The following is a 19821-nucleotide window of genomic DNA, read 5'->3' as shown; positions in this document are numbered from 1 at the left end:
GGTTCTGTTCTGGATTTGAGAGTGTGTTCAGACATGATTCTTGCCCTTCAGGGGTCACTGCCTGGGTGGAAGTGACCTTTACATAAATCTGGGGAGGATGACAATTAAGTAGATGGGCTGTTATGATTCTCAGTGTGCCCAGGCTCGCTCTTCCAGGCACTCGTGGGACTAACGAGAGTCATGTTTTTCACTCATACACTGATTTATTACCCTTGAATTGATCATTTGTCCCACAGTAAGTGAAACAAGCAATGAGGAACCTGAGTTTTGTCCCCTTTCCTAGCACTGATTGTATCTGTCAGTCAGGCGCCCTGCGTATGCATTGTGAAATGGTGGTATTTCTTGCCCAATGGGACTGCACTGTCAGTTCTGAGAATCAGGGGAGACACGTGGGTAGGACAGCACACTGACACATATGGCACCCCCCCCACCCCATGAGACAGCATTGTCGATGCTCAGGTGACCCGATGTAGACCGCGGTGCTAAACCTGAGCATGTTTAGTGATCTTGGTGGCTATGAAAATACAGACTGCCGGTCCCTAATTCTGGAGACTCTGAGGGTGTGCACCCCAGAATTCTGCATTTTAAGAAGCACTTTAACTAATTCTGATGAAGATGATCTGAGTGTCCCACTGAGAAACACTGGTGTGCGATGCACCAGTATTGAGGATTCTCAGGGAGCGATGTTTTTTCAGGATGGTCCAAGGGCCCTCACGAGACTTTTGCCTTGGGTGTAATTGTATGAGTTCGAAAGTGATGTCTCTCACTTCCAGTGCTTGTCAGCATGCTCTGTGCAGGGATTTGCTCTCAGCAGATATCAAAAACTATAAGTCTTCAGGTCACCGAGCTAGAGTGTGGGCGATCTTTTATTTTGGTTTTCTTTATTGCAATGCGGAGTCTCCCGAGAAGAGATTCAGACTGAACAGCTTTGTGTCGGACTTTGGAAGACCGCTGGTGCCCAAGGGGTTCTCTGGCAGCACAATGACGAATCTAGGTCCCTCTTTCACTGCTACGTCAATGAAGTGGACCGCATGGACAAGGCCAAAGCTGGTATCCCAACCATAGCCCTTGACAGTGATGTTCGGCTCCAGGAAGCCATCAGATGCAGCAGGTGGCCAGAGAAGGAGCCTAACGGGCTCATGAAATGTGACACCCCCAGCTTCATCAACACGGACCAGAACTCTTCCTTTGGGGAAGATGATCTCCTGATTTTGGAACCACCGATTGTTCTAGAAAATAAGCCAGTTGCCCAGACCTCACACAAAGACTTGAATTGGAAATGTGCTTTGTCAAGTGTTTCTCTGAAGATGTGAAGTCTGTCTTTGTATGGCAGGAAGTCCCCTGTCACAAAATTGTATGTGTTTGTGTCTGAGAGAGAGAAATGGAGACAGACAGAAAGACGGAGACAGAAGAGAGCCCCCTCAGAAGAGAGCTAGTTAAGGTGAGTTTTTGTGCCTTAGTAAACATTTGGGGTTTTGGGGGGAACAAAGTATTTACACTGTCTCATTCTCCTCGTTGGAAACCTTGGCCCCGTCCTCAGTGTCAGCGGCCTTGAACGGGGTTGCCATGGTGCTTTTCATCTGGCGCTGCCACTTCCACGCTCTGCCTTTAGCACGTTGCTTTGCCTCCCAGGGCTGCCACCCTTTAAACTGTAAGGTGAGGAGTCTGGAGTAGATGATCCATCCCAGCTCTGCTGTTTTGCAAATTTCTGATTTCGTATTCGGATGAGGCTGGGACACACCCAGAGCAGCATAAACCAGGCCCTACCTCCTGTCTCTTGCTGGGGCATCCCTCAGGTCTGTGCCTTCTACTCAAGCCTTTACTGAGCCCAGCTTTTGTCAGGAGCCCAAGTGCCTACCGGGATGGCAGGAGACCTGTCTCTCCTGGTCACGGTGGCAGACATTTCTATTGGTTGTGCTGAAACAGCTCTTCTGAGATCCTCCGGCCACCCTTGCTCCAACCTGAGGACAGACCTACCGTTCCTTTCCTAGGAGGAGGATCAATCCATGGTGCATTTTATGACAATCCTGTCCCCAGGAATGCACGGAAGTTTATCAGCTGAGTGAGGGGAAGTGCCTCTGTGTCTCTGTGTCCCTGTATCTCTGTCTGCTCACAGTGCCCTGCCACCGGCTACTGAACAAGAAAAGTGCTATTCACCATGCTGTGTCTTTTGCAGATGTGTAGGTGATGGTCTTGTGGCTCATGTGTGGGCTTTGTGCTGGGATGGTGAAGGGCTTATAAATACCTCATCAACATGTATTCGAGATGGCCTGGTGCCACACAGACTTGATTCATGAAGGCATCAAGCCTGCACACTGGTTTGGAAACAACTTGGTTTTGATCAGTCACACTGCATGCATGACTCACTGCTGATCTCTGGGTGGTTTTTTCATTTTAGATTTATTCACCCAGTGTCTTGCTTAAGCTGAAAAATACATTTATTTCACTAGAATATTCTCAGATTCTTTGTTTTCACACATCCAGTTGTTTAATTCCTTTAAAAATCATTTTGTGTTTATAATGCCTCCTAATATCTATCATCTCTAGGTTCCCAGTGGCCTGAGCCATGCACCAGATTTGATGTAGGAACTGTTGCACCAAAAGAAATCCCTTTGCCATAATATCTTTTGAGGAAAATATTATTCTTTAAGTCTCTAACAGTAAATCGTAGAACAAAGCATGGAACATTTATTGTAGTTAATACATGTTCATGCAAAAAGAAATGATATTTTCATTAAACAATGTTGATTTTAATAACTTTTACTAATGTGAATATTATTAATCATAATTTAAGTAACCAAATAAAACCACAGTTATTTATTATGAAGTTTGAAAACTATTTACACTGTCTCTCAATTAGAGGTAGCTTTATTAGAAGACTGAAGGGTATTTAAAAGATGGAAAAATACCCATGATGACACCATCATTTTTATTAACTAAATATCAAGAACTGTGCCGGGTTAAGATTGAACCCTCTGCAAGCTCTCAAGTTAGCATGAGGTAGTTTGTGGATGCTGCCAGAAGACAGGAGACTCCCCCAGGTTCAGAGACAAAGAACTTCTTGCCAGCACAGCAGGCAGCTTGGGGTTCATGTTCATGTTGGTTCCTGAGTTTCTTTCCTTTTGCTGTTCTAACAAAGGACCACAGACTCAGTGGCTTAAAGCAATACACATTCATCATCTCACTGTTCTTTTGTGCAGAAGTGCAAAGTCATTGTCAGTGGGCTTAAACCAACGTGTGGCCAAGGCTACGTTCCACACCGAGGCTCTAGGGAGGGATTCGTCTTCCTACCTTTCCCAGCTTGCAGAGGTGTTCACACTCCTTGGCCCAGGGCCCTGTGTCACTGTGACCTCTGCTGCCACTTTACATCTCTGTCTCTGACTATATAGATATAAAGGAAGAGTCTTCTACATCTGGTATGGACCCTTTTTCCTAAATGGACATTGTATCTCTATTTATGTGCAGATTAAAACCCCTTCCCTCCAGGGTGTGGTGGCATCAGCTCACAAGATTACCACTCTGGGCTTTAAGTGTCCTCTTTGTATTGTCACCTGGGAACTTCTCTTTCCATAGTTAGCTCTGTGTTACATTTGTTGTTGTATTTTACCCGGCATTACTGAAAGTTTTACTTAAAATGGATCCTAATTAGCTCTGTTTACCTGTTTCCAGAGCTGAAAGCTTCAGTTCTAGATTATCTGTTTGATTTCTCTTAAAAATACATTCCAGTATATTTCTCTGGTGAAAGTCTTTACCCTGTTGTCTATTCTCCCATAATTTCCTTATTTTCTTGAATATATTAAAAGTATTTTATAGCCTTTATTGGTAACTCTGATGCCTACATCACCTGGGGGTTTGCATCCTTTGTCTAATGTTTCTTATTCTCATATTATCCGTTATATAGTCTTGACATGTTGCATGTCTTGAAATTCTTTATTACATGGCAGACATTGCAAATGAAAAATCCATATGTTATTTTCCGTGAGAGGTTTTCTACCTTCCTGTTAGGCAAACAGGGTGAGGGACTGATCATGTCGCTCCAATCAGGCGCTGAGGTGGATCAGGACTGAAGTGCCTTTTTTCTTAAAACAGCTTTGAGGTATACTTGGCAAAGTAATTTTCACACGTATAAAGTGTACAGCTAATACGTTTTGACATAAGTATATCCCCAAGAAACCATGACCACATTCAAGAGAGTGAACATACCCATCACCCACAAAGCTTCTCTCCTGCCATTTGTTGTCCCTCCCTCCCTCCCCATCTCTTCCCCTGGAAACCATTGATCTGCTTTCCATCACAACATATTGGTCTGCATTTTCAAGATCCTTGTATGAATGGATTAATGCAGTATCTACTCTATGTTGTCTGACTTCTTTCATTCAGTGTAATTATTTTGAGAGTCATCTGTGTTGCTGTATTAATAGCTTATTTTTCTTATAGCAGAGTATTGTTTAGTGCTGAGTTTTTACTGAAGAGTTTGTTGTGAGCAGTGTTTGGATAGACCATCATTTGTTTCTCCATTTACTTCTTGATGGATGCATGGGTTATTTACAACTTGAGCTATTATAAATAAAATTGCAGTGAATATTTGGTTACAAGTCTTTATATGGACATATGCTTTTCTTTTCTAAAGCACCACATGAGGAATATCTGGGTTATATGGTAGATAGGTATTTACCTTTTTTAAAGAAACTGTTAAAGACATTTCCAAAATGGTTGTACTATTGTAAATTCCTTGTGGTGTGTATCAGCTCTGGTTGCTCTACTTCCTTACCAGCACTTTGTAAGGTCGGTCTTTCTAATCGTATTCATTCTTGTATGTATGTGTACTAGTATCTCACTGTGGTTTTTAAAAGCATTTCTCTAATGACTAATGGCATCTTTAATCAGCATCTTTTCATATGCTTATTATCCATCTGGATATCTTTACTGAAGTGTGTTTTCTGGCCTCATTCATTCATTCAGGTGTTTGCATTATTATTGAGTTTTGAGACCTCTTTATTCTGGATCAGATACAAAGAGAGACCTTTATCAGATATATGATCTGCAAATTGCTTCTGTCTATGGCTTGTCTTTTCATTTGCTTAGCAGTGTTTAGAACAGCTTTGAAGAGTCTTCATTTTGATAAAGTTCACTCTATCAGTTTCTTTTTAAAATAGATTATACTTTTGGTGTCATAGCAAAGAAATATTTGCCAAACCCAAGGTCATAAAGCTTAAGCCTATGCTTTTTCTCCTAGCTGTTTTATAGTTTTAGATTTCCTATTAAGATCTATGATCCATTGTGACTTAATTTTTGTATATTTTGTGAGGTGTGGATCAAAGTTCTTTTTTTTTTTTTTTTTTTTTGCATATCACTATCTAATTCTTCTAGCACTACTTGTTGAAAAGATCCTTTCTCCACTGCATCCTTTTTGAGAATCAATTGTCTATATAAGTGTTGGTTTAGTTCTGAACATTCTATTCTGCTCCATTATTCTATTTTCCTGTTTTACACCAACACCATACTTTCTGATTACTGTAGTTTAAAAAAAAAAAAAAAAGGCTGAAAATCAGATAGTGCAAGTTTTCCAACTTTGTTTTTCTTGTTCAAAATTGTTTTGGATATTTGGGATCCTTTGAATTTTTATATGAATTTTAGAATCAGTTTTAAAATTCCTTACATCCTGTTCTGCCAAATTTCCACCCATGTCTTTGGCTATCTCCAAAGCCACATTTTCTGAAGAAGTCTCTCTAGATCCCAGGTGAAAGGAATTTCTGTTTCATCTGTGCTCCAATCACATTTGATAATATTTGATTACATTTATTCATATTTGGCTGGATGTACTTGTGTGATCTTTCCTGCCATATAGTAAATCTCTCAAGATTTGGAATCTTGACTTGGTTCCCTCTGTCTGCTGAGAAAACTAGTTCTATGCTTTGCAGGAGTGAGCCCTGCAGTAAGAGGTATCTGCAGCACACATCTAGCTCATTGCTTGCATATCGTCAAGGAATCCTGCAGATTTAGAATTGTTTATTGATTGTTGTCTCCAAGACGGCTCAGCCTTTTTTATTTCTATTGCTACTGCTGCAGTTTCAAAGGAAAATGGGTTAATTATTTTCCAAATATCAAAACATACTGTAATTGAGCTGTGACGCAAATTATGTGCTGCCGTTTCTTAACAACCTGCTTAGTGTTCACAGGTACCTTCACTCATGGAACTTTTGGGAGAATGTCATATCCTCAGAGATAGCAATGCTGTCTTTGGCAACCTGAGCGGTTGTATCTGAACTCACTCCTGCTGTTTTTCCAGTGCCCCCTCTAGCACTCCTCCAGCCCTCCATGGGGGGCCTGCAGTTCTTCCCTCGAAAATCCTGTTGTTTCTCAGGAAGAATTCCCTATGAAACATATTCATGTCCTTCTTGTGGGGACATTCAGTCCAGAGACCTGACAGCAGGGGAAAATGTTTAGACTGCTTTTGGTAGAACGTAAATTCTTCCATACTTGTTAGAAGCAAATCCAATGAGGAAACTGTGTTGGCATCTAACAAATCAGGATAAATGTCTGATGAGGAAGATCAGCTTCCCCATCTCACTCAGGCGTCATGTTGATGTGACGCTCACCTTGGCTAACATTTTCTCCTGTGAGCAACGTGAAGTTCAAGACGTTATGAATGGATTTTTGTTTTTCTTCCTTAGTCTTTCCACATTCACTTTGTCTGGTGAGATTATATGAATCCTGCTTATTTTCAGCCCAGCACTAAGCTTTTTAAAAGGATCACGTGTTTAAAAGGCTAGAGGACAATTTGTTAGAAGATTGAAATCCTTAGACTTTGGTCCTAGAGTTGAATCTTGGTTACTGGTGAATGAGAATTCCCGTTAAAATTTTAAATTCAGTGATAAAAAGTTTTAAAAATAGTTAAATATTAGTCAATTTCATTAAACACTACAGCAGTTATTTACTTTTAAGCCTGTCTCTGGGGCAATTTTGCAATGATTCCCTCCCTTTATTGATTCCCTCTTTATCAGAATCCTTGAGAGGTCCCTGTCATCATTGTCAGTATCATCATCATCATCACCATCATCATGGAACTGATTCCTCTGGGAGATTCTAGGAAAATAAAGAGCTGGACGGGGTTATGTGCAGGTCAGTGTGTGCATATACAGTAAGAACAGTTGTCAGACATTAGATTCAAGATACCCATTCCATTTAGAGAAGAATGTGGTCATGAAATCCTGATGTGCTGAATGAAGGAAGCGATGGGAACAGGGTAGTCAATGGAAAGGAGGAGGAAGTGAGCGAAGCGGGGAGCATAGGTCCTTGGTTAGGTGATCAGCACATTGGTGAGAATGAGGGGAGTGTTATGGCAGAATCATGTCCCTCCCCGGCCACAGGGTAGCCACCTGTGACATGTTACTGTACATGGCAAAATGCATGACAGATATTTTAGGACAAAAATCTTAGAGGATTTCTGTCTTCTAAATTGTCTATCAGTTAGCATTTTAAACCCATGATACATTATTAAAGATTAGTGCAGGGGGACAAATAAAAAGGATTCATATAATCTCACCAGACATACTGAATGTAGAAAGGCTAAGGAAGAAAAACAAAAAGTCATCCATATGTGCCTTGAACCATAAAATGCCCATGAGAGGAAATGTTACACAAGGTGAGTGTCACAGCCACATTCATAATGCTTGAATGGGATGGGACAAGGGGATCCTGAGATGAGACAATAGGGTGAGTAGCCTGGATTGTCCAGGTGGGCCGAATGTAATCACAGGGGTCCTTGAAATGGAGGACATTTCCCAGCTGAGTTTAAAATCAGAGGGAGTTGTAGCCATAGAGCAATGTTCAGAAAGGCTGCTGACCATGAAAATGGAGGAAGTCGTGGGGCACAAGCTAAGGAAGGTGGGTGACCTCTGGAAACTGGAAAAAAACAACAACAACAAGGAAACATTCTCTTCTAGACCCTCTAGAAGGAAGGAACCCTGCTGCTACCTTGAATTTAGCCCAATGAGAACTGTGTTGGATCTCTGACCTCCACAGCCATAAGCTGATAAATCTGTGCTGGTTTAAGCTCTTAAGCTTATGGAAATTTCTTACATTGGTAAGAGGAAAATAACATAGTGAGCCGTAGTGTAACGGATTAAAGGTATAGGATGGGGTGTGGAGAGGATTCTGACATTTACAACTAAAAAACAACCAGGTGAAGTGGGAAGGTGTTTTAAGGAAGACCTACCTGGCAGGGCTGTTAAGCAGACTGGAGCGAGGGGAGCATTGGAGTTAGAGGAATCAATTAAATCTCTACCAGAAAAATAAGGAATAAAATGTAACAGGGCTTCAGTGATAGTGGATGTAGGAATGGAAATGGGCAGAGAGACATAAATATTACTTTGAAATTAGCTACAGGTTTGATGACTGCATGTTTGGGAGACTTAGCCGATGTGTGGACTGAATGTTTGCATCCCCTCAAAATCCATATGTCGAAACCCCATCTCCCAGGGTGATGGTATTGGGAGGTGGGGCCTTTGGGACGTGATTAGTAGGATGAAATGAGGTCATGAGAGTAGAGCCCTCATGAATGGGATTAGTGTTCTTATACAAGCCCCCAGAGTGCTTGCTTCTCTCTGCTCTCTGGGATATGAAGATATTGGGAAGACAGCCATCTTCGAGCTGGCAATCCTCTCAAGGATACATTGACCTTGAAAGTCTCAGCCTCCAAACCCTAAGGAATATGCTGGTTGTTTAAGCCACCCGACCCACGGTAATTTGTTACAGCACCCCAGACTGACGAAGACAGTGGAGAATGCCTCTGAGTTTGGCACTGATTGCCTGGAGAATGCTGAAACCCAGGGAAGTGGGCAGCACAGACGTTTACTCATTTAATCCTGCCAACACAGTAGGAGATAGAGTCTACATATTCCTCGCTACTTAAAAGGTAAGGAAAAAGAGGCACAAATAATAACAACGACAACAAAAACAACAATAATTTGTCCAAGATTCACACAGAACCCCCTGGAGGCAGAGTGAGAATTTATACTCAGGCAGGCTGGCCCCAGAGCCCCTGCTCATAACTAATAAGTCAGATCACCTTGCTTATGTGGATCAGTTTTTTTCAACTGTGATATGAGGGTACTGTGTCCAGTAACTTATAATTTCAAAATACTTCACTGTAACGGAATCATTAGTCACAGGCCTTACAAACCACAGAAACCTACACATACAAAAATATCTCGTTAGGTCAAGATAACCAATAACGTTTTTAAATATTATACCTGCTGGGCCTTTGCAATAAAATGTATTTTTATAATTCTGTCTGGCTACAGAATAACTTCATAATCCTGCATGTTGCTGGTGGCTCCCATGTTGGACAGCACGGGCCTAGAGATTTTAAATTACTTGCCCAGACTCGCCCAGGAAGCTCGTGGTGGGATCCGAGCTATAGTCTGGGACTTTTCCTTCCTATCCAACAAGTCCCTCATGGAAGTTTAGAAGCTTCTCCTTTGGTGCTCAGCTGTCTATCCGTACTTATAACATCTTGTCAGGTGTTCCAGCCTGCTCCTGAACATCAGCCAGAACCCACTTCTGCTCTATATTGTCCAGGTAATACCTTCTAGCAACTTCCATTGCCTTCTTGGCATCAGTTGTTACCTGGAAGTGTAGTGGATATAGGTGGAAATGTGTCCACATGACAGGTTTTTCATAAACATAGCAGGAGTGGTCAAGAGAATAAAACGTCAGGAAGATGAGTAGAAGCAGGTCATTTAATATACCAAATGGGTACTTTCAATGTCTGTGTTTCCGAGTCCAGGCTTGTTCTGCTCGTGCATTACAGGCCAATAAATCAGGAGACCAGGTTTTGGGGGCAAGAAATAGCGACTTTAATTTGGAAAGCCAGCTGAGAAATGGTAGAATAATGTCCTGGGGACCCATCAACCCAAGTCAGATTTCAGGCTCTTCTTATATTAAAAATGGGAAGTGGGAATGCTTGGTTGTTGCAAACTTGGTGTATGAATTCTTTGTTGTTAGAATCCTTTGTTCTTGCAGCTCTTCACCTGGGTCACATCCGTGTAAACCTCCAACAAGCAAATGTTGTTTTCTATTCTGTAACTTGTTATCTTTATGTGAATAGAAAAGTGTTAATATCCTTCAAAGTCAGAGCCTTGAGAATAGGGTCTCCTGTATATTTCAGGCTCTAGGCAACATTGTTTTACAAAAGGTGCAGAACCAACAAGACTAAGCCTAGGAAACAGGGCACAGGGTTAAAGTCAAAGGAACAGATCTAATATGGAGTCAGATTTTTTCTTTCCTATTTCAGTAGTGCCATGGAGAAGGCAGTTTGGGCAGCTTTTTGTAGGGTCCTGGAGGCTTTCTCTCTCAGCCTCTGTGTGCCTCTGTTGAAAACCCTTCATAGCTATATGGCCTGCTGGAAAACCACTCCGCCTGTTTTGCCCTGAAGATGTGTTCTGTTTATAACTGATCTCTACTTCTTGGAAAACAACTCAATAAAAACTCAGTTGGTTTTCCACCAGCCATGGGCAGGGTTGAGGAATAGCACTTTATTATTTTATGAAAAAAATAAAAGAAGTCTTAAAACAGCACTGGGCACATAGGAGAGAGTCAATAAATGCTTCCTGGCTGAAATCAAAAGTGATGGCTCAGTGATTCCATGGCTGCTGTATTTGCTGAGCTTGCTACTCCTTTGCTCCATTACACATTTTTTTTTAACTGAAAAAGAAATACATGCATGTGGTTAAAAAATTTCAAACAGAGCACAAAAATACACAAGTGAAAGAAGTTTTCCCTCATCCTCTCTTCTTTCAGCCCTCCCTGGAGATGCCACTGTTTACAAACCTTTGTGTGTTTTCCAGATATGCTATGCACATTCCGACCTATGTATGTAAATTCCTTTAAAATATTACTTATTTTTAACTTAAAGGGATTTAAATCCTCATGTGTCTTCTGCCCTGGTAATAGAAAAGAACAAATCTGACTCCATATTAGATCTGTTCCTTTGACTAAACCCTGTGCTCTGTCTCCTAGGCTTCATCTTGCTTGTAAAACAATGTTGCCTAGAGCCTAAAATATACAGGAGAGCCTATTTTGAATGCTCTGACCTTTAAGGATATTTAACACTTTTCCATTCATATAAAGATAACAAGTTACCTAATAGAAAATAACGTTTGTTTTGTTGGAGGTTTACAGGGATCTGACCCAGGTAGATAGCTGCAAGAACAAAGGATTCTAACAACAAAGAATTACAACATCAAGAAAATTGCAAAAACCAAGCTCGTAGGAAAGGAGCCTGAATTCTGACTTGGGGAGATGGTTTTCCAGGACATTAGTTTGCCATCTAGGTCTACAGAAAGTTGCTATTTCATGCCCCAACACCTGGTCTCCCAACTTACTGGCCTGTCCTGCATTAAGGAGAATGAATTTGGACTCAGTAACACTCCTATCTTCCTAGCAAGCTGGGCACTGGATTTGAGGGCAGCTATCCCACACTCAGGGACATAGTGTGTGCCCTTGATGGTTCCTCGAGTGTGGGGAGTGGTTTACCCAGGAAGGATGGGGACTATGCACCAAAACTCAGGCAGTATGCTCCTTTTGGGATCTGACTTTGTACCTCCCGGTCCCCGCCAGCACAACACCTATGACAGTGGAGGTAAGGCAGATATATTGCCTGCCTGTGTCCCAGCGTGTAAAAGGGGAATATGTACTCTTTCCAAGGTAGTTCTGAGCGACAACACCTGCGGGTGCTTGGTTCCCAGAGCAAAAGGAAACCCAGCTCCGCTTGGGGGCAACGGGTGTGTTCCCCGTAGGGGTCCTGCAGAAGCCTTGGGTGGAGGGCTGTGCCAGGGAGGTAAAATATGAGCTGCGGGCCTTGAAGGGTTAGAGAAGTGTGCAGAGGCAGGACTGCTGCCTCCTTCAGGATGCCCCCAGAGTTAAAACTATTTCTCTCCATCTCTGCTACTCTCCTCCACACTCCAGATCCCTGCCTTCTCTCTGCTCCTCCTGTCCATGTCTCTCCCTCCACTTTTCCCCTTCTCCCCTCCTCCTCCCATCTTCTCCGTCCCTCCTTTCCCCAACTTCTCTTGCAGAACGCAGAGAGGATCGCTGGCCCTCCTGCGCATGCGCAGTCTGTGCCAGCTGGACCGAGGGTTGGAAGCTGCAACTCCGAGCCGGGGATCGGCCCCAAAGGCTTCTCAGCTCTTTCGCCCGGTAGGACTTTGGCTCCTGCCCTGGCGCCCCGGCCACAGCTGTTCAGGGCCAAGTGTGCACCTGCCGCCTCTCGCCCCAGCCGGGCTCCCCTCAGTCCGCGGCTGGCGTCCCCTTCCCCTCTCCCGCCCGCGAGTCCTCTCCTCCCTGGCTGCCTCCCCTCGGCCGCGGGCCCGTCCCCGCCCCTGGGCTGGCTGTGTCCCGTGCGGGCGGGTTCTGCGGACCAGGACGGGGGCGGGCGGCTGGGGCTGGGGCTGGCCTCCGAGCGGGGCTACAGCCCGCGTCCCCCCCCCCCCGCTTTCCCTGACCCGCGACCCCGGGGCTGCCCTCCTCTCCCTTTCACGCTCCCTGGGGACCAGCTCAGTGGTGTGGGCGTTGCTCCCCGGGCTGAGAGCCTCCGGCTGTGAACCCCAGCTTCTCCTGTTGGAGTCGGGAAAAGGGAGCGTCAGTGCTGAGCGAGCTTCCGTCTCCTCCCTCAGTGTTTCTGCCCCAGGTAAGTACCTTGAACACTTTCACGTGTTTTGATGGCGGTGCTTGATGATGTCACTGTTTTTATAGTGAGAGGGATTACAGTGTTGAAAGCAAGGCTTGGTTCAGTTAAAAATGAGCTGAAGGCATGAGGCTGTGACATCCTCCATCCTTCCCTCTCCCAGGGTGAAACGTGTGGCCGTCTTTCTTAAAAAGATACTTACAGTCCCTAACTAGCCCAGCCCAGCTAGGGTGTGTTAACAGGAACAGCACCACCAGAGGAGTTGGAGACTCAGGGACTTTGCAGTCCTAAAGAGCTCCTGGCAAAATTTGGTTTGTTTTGGTTTTTTTGTTCTTCTTAAATTGTGGGGCAGACTAGTAGTATAGAGGGAAAAATAATTGTCAAGAAATATTTTTTCATTTAACATCTTTATTGTGATATTGTTCACACACCATGAAGTCCACCCACTTAAATGCTACAATTCAGCACCTTTAGCATATTCACAGTGGTGCAATCATTAATATTCCAGAACGTTTTCATCACTTCAGAAAGACCAGTGGAAATGAATGACCTATCCACCCCTTCCCAGTGCTGGTTCTAAAGAAGTTTCTTGGTTGTTCCTGACCATAAATTATCTTGTTACCCATAAAAACTCTGGTAGGAAATCTAAACAGAATTGTATTGAATCTGTCTATCAAAGCAAGAAGAATTAATGTCTTTATGGCATAAATTTCTTCTACCCATGAATATATCTCGGACCCTATATTTTCATATTTCCAGAGCCTGGCCTATGGGAAGTCCTCTTTAATTGTTGGGTTTGTGAATGATGAGATTCTATACATCGTTAGTTGCAACTGTAGCCTTTCACAGAAGAGAAAAGTAAACTCACTGAAGCCAAGTGACTCTCTGATGGTCAGAAAGAGTGACAGCCAGTGCTGGAGTGATCCAGTGGACTTGGTTTTTGTAACCAGAATTCTCCAGCACCTACAGCTAAGGGGATCAGAGTATTCTTTTATTTTTTCTAAATGGCGTTGCTTTTATTTTTACTTATTTTTTAAAATTATTTTTTATTGAAGTGTAGTCAATTTAGAATGTTAGTTTCAGATGCACAGCAGAGATTCAGTTATAAACATATGCATATGTATCTACATATGTTTTAGATTGTTTTTAGTACAACTCATTACAAGAAATTGAATATAGTTCCCTGTGCTATATAGTAGGTCCTTGTCATTTATTTTATATTTATTAATGTGTATCTGTTTATCCCCCTTTTCCTGCCTGCTAACCACAGTTTGCTTTCTATGTCCATGAGTCTATTTGTAGCAGCACCGTTTTTGCTAGTAATATATGCTGGTTGGCTGCTTTCAGTCTCAGTAATTCCACCTTATCTGTGGGCATTTTCCTTCTGGTGGGCCTGTGTGTGGTTTGCACACGTGATATAAGAGTTGTGTATTTGGTAGAACTCCAGGCCTCATGTAGTGCCTGGTACAGAGTGCCCACTGAGCTGATGCTTGAACTGGGAAAAAAAACATAGTAAACGTTGGAATTTCCACTATGGTTGAGACTTCCAGGTTTCCATAACCTGTTTAGCCCACCTTAATGTAGGCTGCACCCATACTGGGTAATTTGGTGGAACTTCATGGTATGGTGGTGTAGAGACGGGGCCTCGTATGCTTCTTCTCTTTCCGTTTTCTAAGACTCATTCTCCTGGGCCTTCCAGATCCTCCCCCAGAAGTGCCCAAGGCTGGCTTGGTGCTGCGCTGAGGCAATATTTGTTAATAAGGCCCTTTCCTCATCTCTTCTGAGCATCCGTTTCCTTCTCTGCACAATGAAGATTTAGACTAGAAAAGTGCTTTTCAGTTCCTTTTAAGCCATGTTTCCTTTGAGAAACCGAATATACAAATCTCTCCTCCCATTCAACATACAGATTTTGACACATCCTCCATGGAGTGACATAGCTCTTTGTGGAAAATTGAAGTTATTGTGATTCCAGGTGGCACAGAAAAGACTCTTCAGACATTTATTGCAGGGAGAGGGCAGGAAAGGGGCAGTATATCCCACTTTCTAGTGTGAGCACTGGAACAGGGGCTTGGATTTAAATACAGTGTCTGACGTGGCCTCTCTCTAATCTTTTTTTTTTTTTTGCCTCTCTCTAATCTTGCACAATGTGATAAACCTCTCTCCCTCAGTTTCTTAATGCGTCAAGTTGGGGTGATTATAGTTTAAGTCTTTTGTGAAACATTATACACATAAGACTTTTGTTTCTCGGTAGAAACAAAACCTGCGAGAGAATCAGGGATTTCTTTTAAAAAAAAAAATCTTGTCCACAGCACTCTGTCTGTGTCTATTTTGAAGTTCCTTGAGGGTGAGTGTTGGGTCTAAAGTCCATCGTGGGACAGGTGGCCCCTGGGTCTGTGTGCCGCAGATTGCCCCCTCCTCCCCAGTCCTCTTCCTCTCAGTCCAGGATGAAGTTCCCTAGTAGATTTACACAGAGATCTTGTGGAAATTGCTTTTCATTTTATTGTTTCACGAAGAAGGGCTGCCATCATGATCTCTGTAGTCTGTTTTGGTGACCTGAAGGCTATGCAATTACGTTTTTCTATTTAATAAAAAGAAAAAAATTACAAGTACAAAATTAGACCTACGGTGGCGGCAGGAGCTCTTGAAAGTGGGGACCATTAGCTTTGTTAGTTTCAGGTGCAGGGGCCTCTGGCCATGAGGACACATCATCGTGCTCTGAAGTTTGAGGGACCAGTGGGCTCAGTGGGAATGTTTACTGAGTGTATCTCATGGGCTGGGCATTGACCTATTTGTACTGTGTGTTCCTTATTTGAGACAGTGAGCTCATTTAACCTCAATAGCCTCTTTAATAAATTAGACTTTTTATTTTGAGATATAATGTAGATTCCCATGTAGTTGTAAGAGATAATATGGAGAGGGCCTACGGACTTTTTGCCCAAGTTTCTTTAAAGGTTCCATCTTGGAAAGTTGGGATACAATTCAGTAATGACTCACTAACCCTTTGAGGTTTGTGTTATTGCCCTCATTTCTATTCATGATTAAACTGGGGTTAAGAGGAACACACAGGCCTGCCCAGGTCACCCATGGTTAGTGTAGAGTCGGGTGAAACGTGGGATTGGGATTTCCAGGCAGTACCATCATTATGCTCTGTGGCAGGGAGCAGCATTCACTTTGCTTGTTCATTCATTCAACAAGCATTTATTGAGTAAACTCTGTGGGTCAGATGCTATCATAGGTTTATCTGATTCTTCAGCAGTATGGAGAATCTGGTAATGTTTCCTTCTTTTTTTTAAATCTGAGAAAATTAGCTCTGAGAGTTTATAAACCCCCAAAGGAAATATAGTTCATAAATGAGGGATAGTAAATTTGAACAGTTCCTTCTTCTTATGCAGGTGGTACCCTAGGCATTTTACATTTGTAAACTTCCATAATCCAAATATATTCTTGTAAGGCAAGGATTTTTTTTTAATTGAGGTATACTCATGTTTACAATGTTGAGTCAATTGCAAGGTGTTTTTTTTTTTCTTGAATTTGGAATTCAAAAAATATTTTTGAGGGGGGTAAATAGGTTTATTTATTTGTTTCATTTTTTTTTAAATGACGTACTGAGGATTCAACCCAGGACCTCATACATGCTAAGCATGTGCTCTACCACTGAACTGTACCCTCCTCCCCAAAGCAAGTTTTCTTATCAAGTATTCTGCAGCTTAGGAGTTAAAATAAATTGGAGTTGAAATCCAGGTCTTTTGATCCTACTGTGTTTCTTTGCATTATATCCTGCTGAGGGGTGTGGAAGCAGTTCCTTTATTCATTCCTTTATTCAGCAGTTTTGAGCACTGACTTTGCATCAGGGCATGGCTAGGTGCTTGGAAACAGAAAACAAGAAATGACCCTTTTCTGCAGAGGGTGGAGGCCTAGACCAAAAGCTGCGTAATGTGATCTGAGCTGCGGTAGCCATGTGCAGACGCTGAGGACAAACTGTACCCCCGGCTTTGCTTGGGCTTCCCCTGCCTTCTGACTGGTACACACCAGGTCACCGCAACCCAGTGAGGCCCGCAGCCCGCAGCACAGTATGTACCTCGGTCTCCTCTTCCCTCTCGTCAGGGCCTGCAACATGAACATCCCTGACTACGTGCAGTGTGCTGAGGACCACCAGACTCTCCCCGTGGTGGTCCAACCCGTGGGGATCATCTCAGAGCAGAATTTGTTATGCATCTATAAGCGAATCTCCTTGGTGAGGCAAATCAGCCCGTGCGGCTAGCAGTGGGCACTCTGTATCCACTAAAGTCACCACTATGCGCCCGAGAATGGGTGGAGCGACTTCCAGACCCACCACAAGGTCGTGGGCCTTGTCACCATTACCGACTGCCTCTTGGCCAAGACCTTCGAGAAGCTCCACGTTCAGAGGAGCTGTATGGCACCACGCTCTATGACTCTCGGCTCTTTGTCTTTGTGCTGCATGGGGAGGTGGCCGAGCAGCCGCGCACCAACGTGGCCGTCAATTTACGAGGACTGCTGGGTGGTGGAGAAGAGGATCGAGGACTTCACTGAGTCTCTCTTCATCATGCTCAAGTCCAAGTGGCTGGACGTTGCATCCGACAAGTCTGGGGACAAGATCCTCCTGCTGTACATCCTGTTTGAGAATGAGGACTTCGTGGGACTGGACACAGAGAACAGGAAAGTCTACCTGGATGCCCGGCCACCCTGGCTATGTGAAGGGTTGCTTCCCTACATCCAGAAAGGGATCAGCAAGGAGGAGGGCTGTCTTGTAGCCAAGGCGTGAGGGAGGAGCAACCCGCCAGTTTTCAGACGTTTAAAAGTGAATCCGCCTTTGTTTCGGAGAGATTCTTTTAGGGTTATTATTGACACTTACTCCCGCTTTTCAGCCAATTACCCTGGTGTGACCCCTGGAGTTGCTGTCCAATAGATTAGCCAAAGCCACTGATGCTAGGAGAGCTGGGGAGGAGGCTACTCTGAGCTGAGATGTGCTCTACGTCAAATGCACATCAGACGCTGAGACTTGTCTAGTAAATAGAATGTAAACAATCTTGTTACTTTCTTTATTGTTTACATGTCAAAATGATAGTATTTTACATACAGTAGAATAAGTAAGATATGTTCTTAAAATCAGTTTCTAGGGGTTTTTTTGGGGGGGTTACCTCTTTAAATGTGGCAACTGGGAAACTTTCTTTACATGGCTCACATTTCATTCCTGTTGGACAGCCTCTCCTGGGACAGTCTCATTCCTTTGCTTATAGATGTCATGCTGAATCCTGAGATGCAGAATGAGGCGCTGGTTGAGCTGGGGGTGGAGCCAGTGTCTCCTGCTTCCCAGGTCCAGCACCTGCACGGCCCAGGCCCTGTCTCCCTGCCTGACAACCACCATGCCAATTTAGGACAACAGAAACACTGCCAGGGGCTTCCAAATGAACTTCTTACGCAGGGAAAGGCATGTCACGGAGTATGGGGCACAGCAGGGAAAGATTCGTCCTCACTTTGTCCCTGTGATTAGGTCAACGGACCCACTTTGCCTTGGAAGTGCAGACGAGTTCTTCTGGGCTGCCTACACCCAAACCTTCTACTCTGTTTCCCTGTGTATCTATTGAGGTATCCCTCGAGAAGAAGAGGGTGAGATGCCTTTGCCGAGAGGTGGTCCCTATTTGCTGGGGAGATTGTGGGAATCTGTGTCCCCCCGGCCTACGGCCTCGGGCCTTGACTCTGGAGAGGGCTTATGGCAGTCCCACAGGTGACGGTCGGAGGACCTGGCACGTGCTGCCGGGCCCGAAGTGGAGGAGGTGTTCTGCGATTCTCTGTGAGTCTAAAATCAGATTCTACTTTCTGGTTGTTGGTAAGTTGGAGGAGAAGATGCCAGAGAATTGATAAAAAGATAGTCCAGGGCATTCCTGTGAGTGACAGGCACAGGGGACCCGAGTCCCACCTGCTTGTGGTGCCTGGCGGGCTCTGGATGAATTTTCACTTCCTCCCCGGACATACCTCTATGGCTTAAGGAAGGGGCGAGGCATATCGTGGCCATGACCTGTACTTGTCCTCGCAGGGCCCTGTGATCTACACGGTTTTCTCCCCTTCTGCTTCTTGTAGATGAGCTGGCAGATGTAGTGGTCTGGGCAAAGCCGAGGGCACAGATGCCAGCACCGTGCCACTCCCAGGCTGGCTCCATTCCCGTAACCTGTCACCTCCTGCTTAGTCCCCAGGCGTCAGTGAATGTAGGTGCATCGGTGCAACGTAAGCAGGGACCACCTTATCCCCCTGGACTGAATGGTGGGTGAGCAGTGGAAGCCTGGAGCCCTGCCCCAGCCCCCTGGCCAGTCCCTCCTCTTTTGTCACAGGAATCACTTGTGATATGTTTGCTCAGCAACTGCTTGGCTCTGAGTCTGCAGACCCACCAGAGAATGCCAGCTTGTTTTTGCCTTTTGAACTGTGTCCTTGGGATTTGGCGGAGTAGCTGGTTGTGTGCTTAGCCCATAGTGGTTGACACTGTCACCATTGTTTACCCAGAACCTCGTGTACCAGGCATGGCTTTCGGCATCAAAATACAGCAGAGCATTAAACCTCCCTCCTGGTGGATCTGTCTGTTTTGGTACCGTAAGGGCTCAGCCAGCATCTGAACGTCAGTGAGATAACGCGGCCAGTGAGCTCGGGTCAAGTACGCTCTCCTCCAGTCACTTTTACTCCATTGTTGCTTTTACTATTCCACAGTCATTACTTTCTTTAAACAATGCTTTCGTGCAGGAACAGAGCCTAATTCTCTCCTGTTACTCTTGGTGGGAGTGAGTAAAATTGTAAAGCTTGAAATGCGACCACATTTTGTAGCTCAAAAGCTGTCTACACGCATCTAGGTGAAGTTTAGTTTTGGGGCGCTGACCACGTTGGGGTCCCCCGGGAGCGCCCCTCGCCTCAGGCCCCTGCCTTCCCTGGAACAATAGGTGAGGGTGGGTCTCACCGTCCCCTCGTCCCTGTCCTCACCAAACTCACCTAAATTCTTGTAATTGCTGTCAGTTATTTTTGTTCTCATGTGTTTCTAATTTTCGCTGTTCCTCTTTTCCTTTTTCTATTTCCCTTTCTATCTTGTACCGCCCTGTGAGCATGTTGTTGCGTCTGAAAAGTGGACTGTG

General features: G+C 44.3%; 1 protein-coding gene across 50 annotated transcripts in view; it reads left to right on the top strand.

Annotated features, from left to right (window-relative positions):
- LOC141576892 (uncharacterized) overlaps positions 1-19821 on the top strand; it is a 195064-nt gene that overhangs the window by 12679 nt on the left and 162564 nt on the right. For 45 of the 50 annotated variants that reach the window (XM_074360229.1, XM_074360225.1, XM_074360238.1 and 42 more), the window contains 3 exons: positions 898-1441; positions 8758-8917; positions 11971-12691. The gene's annotated coding sequence lies outside the window, so the exon portion shown is untranslated. Of the gene's footprint in view, positions 1-897; positions 1442-1991; positions 4603-7004; positions 7123-8757; positions 8918-9305; positions 9497-11970; positions 12692-19821 lie in introns of those variants that run through there. The other 5 variants (XM_074360218.1, XM_074360224.1, XM_074360250.1 and 2 more) reach the window with 5 other exon arrangements.

The sequence above is a fragment of the Camelus bactrianus genome, unplaced genomic scaffold (assembly GCF_048773025.1).
Source record: "Camelus bactrianus isolate YW-2024 breed Bactrian camel unplaced genomic scaffold, ASM4877302v1 HiC_scaffold_43, whole genome shotgun sequence".
NCBI lineage: Eukaryota > Metazoa > Chordata > Mammalia > Artiodactyla > Camelidae > Camelus > Camelus bactrianus.
Note: the sequence above shows the minus strand (reverse complement) of the source record. Positions and strands in the feature narration are given on the sequence as shown.